This window comes from Macaca nemestrina, chromosome 14 (genome assembly GCF_043159975.1).
Source record: "Macaca nemestrina isolate mMacNem1 chromosome 14, mMacNem.hap1, whole genome shotgun sequence".
NCBI lineage: Eukaryota > Metazoa > Chordata > Mammalia > Primates > Cercopithecidae > Macaca > Macaca nemestrina.
In genome coordinates, this window is record NC_092138.1 from 104723032 (window position 1) to 104730229 (window position 7198).

At 40.1% G+C, this 7198-nt stretch overlaps 1 pseudogene; it reads left to right on the forward strand.

Annotated features, from left to right (window-relative positions):
* The first annotated feature begins 5328 nt into the window (after positions 1-5328).
* On the forward strand, positions 5329-6869 carry LOC105463880 (olfactory receptor 1L4-like; annotated as a pseudogene).
* Positions 6870-7198: the final 329 nt, after the last annotated feature.

The following is a 7198-nucleotide window of genomic DNA, read 5'->3' on the forward strand; positions in this document are numbered from 1 at the left end:
GCTTATTTAATTCTCTAGGCAACCCTCTCTGGCATACTGGTACCTACTAGACCCATGTGAATAGATGATAAACCTACAATTCAGAGAGGCTAAGAGTTTGCTGAAAATCACAGCTATTCATTAACTGACCAGAACCCAGGCATCTTCACTTCCAGTTCCCTGTTAGTAGCACCACATACCCTCCCCCAACATCTCAGGGACAGCTCCAGGCACAAACCTTCTCAATTTACTAGCCTCCAATCTCTCAAAATCACTGTGATAACAAGCCACTAATGATCTGAGCTTTGAAGAGACTTCTCACCCTGGAATCCTGAGGCTCCACCATCTCTACTCTTCTCCCAAGCCCCCTGCTTAATGAGCTCCCTGGGGGTGGTGGATGGAAAGACTGCCTGTGTCCCTGGGGCAAAGTTACACAAAGGGCAGGCACCTCCTCCCAGGTTCCCACTCCTTCAGCATTCAGTGAAACTTGAAGGGACCCGTAATGGTAGCTGGAGATGGAAGATGGCCTCATTTCCCTGATCCCTGGGGCTACATCGAAAGATGACTCTCCTAACAGGGAGAGAAATGGCTGAGATGACAACCACACACAAAACCCCCAGGGGCTAACAAATCCTGCCCCCTGCCACACAAGCTTTACATTTTCCTTCCTTGCCTGATGTGAGAACTCTGCCTGTCTCCCTAGCCTCATTAACTCCCCTAATCACCAAGGCCAGTGAAGTGAAGGAGAAGATTCCTGGACCCTTGATTGGCCACCCTGGAGGTCACCATCCTTTTTCTGAGTAAGTAGCTACTATCTTTATCTTCAATCTCATCACTACACTCAAGTCCTACTCAAATCACTGCACTCTAGAGTGTTAGAATTTAGAAAGCATTTTGCTTGCCATCCTCTTCTGAGCCTCAGCATAGCTGAGACTACAAACCAGGTCATACTTACTAAATGTTAGGAATGCTGCCTAAACTTCCAATGCCACAGTCTCCACATTCCCAAGGTTCTCCTTCTCCTATAGGCCTAGGTTATCTCCTGGCAGTCAGTGAAAGTGAGTTGAGTGAATATAAATCATGAATATAAATCAATCAATCAATTCGCAAAAGAGAAGCATGACTAACATCACTAGCAAAGAGTGAAGACGGATAACAGAGTACTGTCAGGCTTAGAATCCTTGGCTCTTCAATTTCAATCCAAGATATATTAGACATATCCAACTGTGATCACGAAGAGTCAAAGGTACAATTTAGGAGGTAGTGAACTTCCTTTACTGGTAATATTTCATCTAGATGACCTGGCATCTGTGTTCCTGATGGGTTCATGCTCTGGGGAATAGAATGAAAAATAAATCCCCTGAGTTATATTTAAGAGTTGAGATTCTTTTTCTTATTCATAGACTTTACATGCAAAGGGTTGAATTAACCACATGCCTCAATCGATGACATATTGCCAACACTTTTGTTTGCTTCCTCACTCACTCATGAACCTGTGTACTCACTCTGTACCTCTGTTACTCTCTCCCATTCTAACATGTTTAATGTTTAATTCTGTATATGGATATACATGTTGTTTTGCTGCATTTTTAATTTACATAAATCATCTTGTATTATAGAAGTCATTTATTTTCTTACCCTTTTTACCCAGATTACATTTTTTAAATCTATCAGTGTCACTAGGCGTAATTCTAGTCGACTGTTTCTAAGAAACTCTACAGTGTGCTTCCATCACATTTACCAGCCCAGTCATGGACTTCCAGATTGCTTCAAACTCCTCACCACTGCAGATGACAGTGCAATAGCATCCTCATCCACGAGCTTTTTATATGGCTGCATGAGACTTCCTCTGTGATATACATCTAGGAGCAAGATGATTCAGTCATAGAATATACATTAACTTCACTAAATCATGCCAGTTTTCTCTTTAGACTACTGCACCAGTCTCCATTCCCATTGGCAGTGACCTAGGGTCCCTATATCCCCACATCCTTGCCAACATTTGTCCTTATTCTTCTTTCTCATAATGGCCAAGCTAATAAATGTAAAGTGAAATATTGTGTTTTTTTTTTTAATTCTCTGATCACCAGTGAATTTCAGCATATCTTCATATGTTTGTTAGCCTTTTGGCTTTGTTGCCCATCTTTTATTAGAGTTCTTATATTTTTCTTCATGATGTGAAAATGATCACTGCATAAAATGGATATTAGTAACTCATCTGTTAACATTTCAAATATCACCTCCAAGTCTTTCATATGTATGTTTGTTTTATGCATAATTATGATGTAATCAATTTAATTTTTCTACTGATTTTTTTTTAGGAAAAAAATTCAATCTTTATTCTTTTTTTTTTTTTTTTTTTTTTTTTGAGATGGAGTCTCACTCTGTCACCCAGGCTGGAGTGCAGTGGCGCGATCTCAGCTCACTGCAACTTTACGTCTTCTGGGTTCAAGCAATTGTCCTGCCTCAGCCTCCCGAGTAGCTGGGATTACAGGCATGCACCACCACACCCAGCTAATTTTTGTATTTTTTAATACATACGTTTTTTATTATACTTTAAGTTGTAGGGTACATATTTTTAATATAATTTCAACTTTTAGACACAGGGAGTACAAGCGCAGGTTTGTTACATGAGTATATCATGTGATACTGAGATTTGGGGTATGAATCTTATCAACCAGGTAGTAAGCATAGCACTCAACAAGTAATTTTTCAACCCATGCCTCCCACAACCCCCAGCAGTCCAGTGTGGCAAAATTGTTCCTATCTTTATGTCCATGACTACCCAATGTTTAGCTCCCACTATAAGTGAGAACATGCAGTACTTGGTTTTCTGTTCTCACATTAATTCCTTTAGGATTATGGCCTCGAGCTGCATTCATATCGTTGCAAAGGACATGATTTCACTCATTTTTATGGCTGCATAATACTCCATGGTGTATGTGTCCACATTTTCTTTATCTAGTTCACCACTGATGGGCACCTAGATTGGCTCCATGTCTTTGCTATTGTGAATAGCATTGCAATAAACAAACACGTGCATGTGTCTTTTGGTAGAATGATTTATTTTCTTCTGGGCATATACCTAATAATGGCATTTCTGGATCAAATGGTAGCTCTGTTTTAAGTTCTCTGAGGAACTTAAAGTTCTTTAAACTGCTTTCCACAGTGGCTAAACTAATTTACATTCCTACCAACAGTGTATAAGCATTCCCTTTTCTCCACAGTCTTGCCAGTATGTTATTCTTTGACTTTTTAACAATAGCCATTCTGACTGGTGTGAGATGGTATCTTGTTGTGGTTGTGATTTGCATTTCTCTGATGCATTTCTCTGATAATTAGTGATGATGAGAATTTTTTTCACATTTCTTGGCCACTTGTATGTCTTTCTTTGAGAATTGTCTGTTCATGTTTTTTGGCCATTTTTTAATGGGATTATTTGCTTTTTGCATCTTAATTTATTTAAGTTCCTTATATATTCTGGATACTAGACTTTAATTCAATACATAGTTGGCAAATATTTTCTCCTGTTCTGTAGGTTGTCTGTTTACTCTGTTGCTAGTTTCTTTTGCTGTGCAGAAGTTCTTTAATTAGGTCCACTTGTCAACTTTTGTTTTTGTTGCAATTGCTTTTGGGGACCTAGCCAAAAATTCTTTGCCAAGGCTAATGTCAAGAAGGGTGTTTCCTAGTTTTTCTTCTAGGATTTTTATAGTCTGAGGGTTTACATTTATATCTTTAATCCATCCTGACGCAATTTTTGTGTATGGTGAATTGTAGGAGTCCAGTTTTATTCTTCTGCATATGGCTAGCCAATTATCCTAGCACCATTTACTGAACAAGGAGTCTTTTCCCCCATTGCTTTATTTGTTAGCTTTGCAAAGATCAGATGGTTGTAGGTGTGCAGCTTTATATTTTGGGTTCTCTATTCTGTTCCATTGGTCTATCTGTCTGTTTTTGTACCACTATCATGCTGTTCCAGCTACTGTAGCCTTGTAGTATAGTTTGAAGTCCATTAGTGTGATGCCTCTGACTTTGTTCCTTTTTATTAGGACTGCTTTGGCTATTTAGGCTCTTTTTAGTTTCAGGTAAATTTTAGAATAGTTTTCTCTAATTGTTTTTAAAATGATGTTGGTAATTTGATAGGAATAGCTTTAATTCTTGCTATTTCTATTCAACATAGTCCTGGAAGTCCTAGCCAGAGCACTCAGGTAAAATAAAGAAAGAGAAGGCATCCAGACAGGAAAAGAGGAAGTCAAATTATCTCTGTTCACTGATGACATAATCTTGTACCTAGAAAACCCTAAAGATTCCTCCAAAAGACTTTTAGACCTAATAAACAACCTTAGTAAAGTTTCAAGAAACAAAATCAATGCCCTGATGATTTTCTGGTCTCATTCCATTTCAACTGAGTCCCTACCCTGGTAAATAAATGACTAGGGCCTGAATTCCTGCCAGACTGAAACCTTGGCTTATTCTCCCAGGCTTTAGCCTTTTGTGGGGAACAGGGACCAGTTCCTGAACCTCGTCACCTTCCTATTCATACATTGCAGTGTTTTTTGCCATAATGTTATATATTCTCACATTTTCATTTTCCCTTGGACACTTCTTGCCTCTAAGGACACCCACCTCTTAGTTTCTCTGGGTCTTCTTTGATGCCATTCACCTCGCTGAAACATCGAGACCAATGTTGGGTAAATAGGCTCCCTCTGCCAGATACAGTACTTCAACCTTCCATCCACCACAGACAGTTCTACATTCTAATGGACATGTTGAATTTTCAGGTCTCAGCCACTCCTAGACCTTCCTCCCCATAATTAAACTGCCAAATACATTCTAAAAGTATGTTTTTCCCAAGAGGGATTAAATCCAGAAATATGATCTCTACAATGATTATGTGATTTTTTATTTACAGGCAAAACTTAGGATAACTCACTTTTTCTTACACAGATGAGAAGAAAAAGAGAAAACATAGCCAGAAGCATCAGGTGGAGTTTAACACTCCACAGAAGAAGAGTAACTGAGGACAGATAGAGCAAAAAGATGTGTCATAGTGGCAGGCGCGGTGACTCATGCTTGCAGTTGTAGCACTCTGGGAGGCCAACGTGGGCAGATCAATTGAGGCCAGAAGTTTGAGACCAGCCTGGCCAACGTGGCAAAACTCGGCCCCAATTTAAATACAAAACTTAGCCAGGCATGGTGGTGCATTCCTGTAGTCCCAGCTACTAGAGAGGCTGAAGTGGAAGAATCGCTTGAACCCAGTGGGTAGAGGTTGCAGTGAGCCACGATCACTCCACTGCACTCCAGCCTGGGTGACAGAGCGAGACTCTGTCTTGAAAAAAAAAAAGAAAAAGAAAGAAAGTGTGTCATAGTTACCGTTCTTTCAGAAATGAAGAAAAATAATGACTTTCTGACTATCTTTCCTATAATCTTTACCACTTATACTCAGAATAATCTAAGAATATAGATATTATAATTTTTGTCTTTTAAAAAACAAGAGATGAAGTGCCTTTTTCAAGTGCACAGAATTAGTTGAAAGTTGGAGGTGAAATCAAGATGTGTCCACATCAAATCTGTGAAGTTATATTATAGACTGTATATGGCTCCCCCTTATGCAGTGTGCAAGCTGAAATATCCTATACCAAATTGAAGACTCCGAGCCAGGACATACACCTAATATTCCTTCAAATTTTTTTACTCTTAGGGCAGCAATGCCAAGGGGAAACCAGAGTCACTTGATTGGATTCCTCATTCTGGGACTGACCACAGACTCAAAACAACAGGTGTGGCTTTTTGCCAGCTTCCTGCTCATGTACATGGTCAATGTGGCTGGCAACTCGGTCATCACTGCAACCATCTGGGGGGACGCCCACCTCCATACTCCCACATATTTCTTCCTCTCTAACCTGTCCCTGGTGAACATCTGCTTTACCACTGTCATCGTGCCATGAATGTTAGTGAACATGCTGACTCAGACAAGGACAATCCTCTTTGCCCAGTGCCTCACCCAGATGTATTTCTTTGTGGCCTTTGGGATCACAGACAGCTTCCTCATGGCTGCCATGGCCATTGACCGCTACATGTTCATCTGTAACCCACTGCATTATACCACAGCCATGAGTCCCAGGCGCTGTCTCCTGCTGGTCACTGCATCCTGGGTGACAACCCACCTCCACTCGCTCACCCACACTCTTCTCATGGCTTGCCTGTCCTTCTGTGGGCCCAACGTCATTCACCACTTCTTCTGTGATGTCCAGCCACTAGCTGATGCTCTCTTGCCCTGACACCTCTGTCAATGAGCTTCTGGCCTTCACAGAGAGCTCTTTTGTGATCCTGAGTCCCTTTATCTTCATTATTGTCTCTCATGTCTCTCTCACCTGTGCTGTTCTGAGGGTCCCCTCAGCAGGAGCCAGGTACAAGGCCTTCTCCACCTGTGGATCCCACCTCACGGTTGTGGTGCTATTCTACAGGACCGTAACATCTGTGTACATTTGCCCCTCATCTACCTACTCAGTGACAAAGGATAGTGTGATCACTGTCATCTATACAGTAGTTACTCCCATGCTGAGCCCTTTTATCTATAGCCTTAGGAACAAGGACATGAAACAGGCCTTGAGAAAGCTAGCAAAAAGAACCGAATAGAATATGCATATTTTGCTACCTCTAGAAGTTTAGGAATCGACTCAGCAATTATATGTTAAGCACCTACTATCTGCAAGTACTTAATCTGTGGGGAAAGTAACGTAAATCATAGCTTCTGTCCTCAAAACTATTTATATTCCAAATAGCAGACAGGAGATTGTCAACAGTTTTAATAAGAGTTTGTTTTTCTTCTTCATAAAAATTAGATGAGTCATTATTATAAGCATCTTAAATTACAAAATAATTTAAGATGATAAATATCTTAAGTTATAAAAAAATTCCCCAACTTCTCCCCTCTTCCTTGGTATATTTTTCCCTTTTCCTTTGAAATACCTAGTTCATGCATCTCATGTACATTACCAGTGTAAACCAGTATTTCACCATAAAAAAAAAGTTTTAAAGCTTCCACGTCTGCCATTTAGTGACTTAAGTGATTTACTTAACCTTTTTTAGTTTTAATTCCCTAGTCCTTTAGTATACTACTTGGGCTATAAGCCCAGATCCAAGAGTTATCAGCCCTGTGTTCTTAAGAAAGTATATTAATCTTTTTGTGCCTTGGTTTTTTTGTATGCAGTCAATT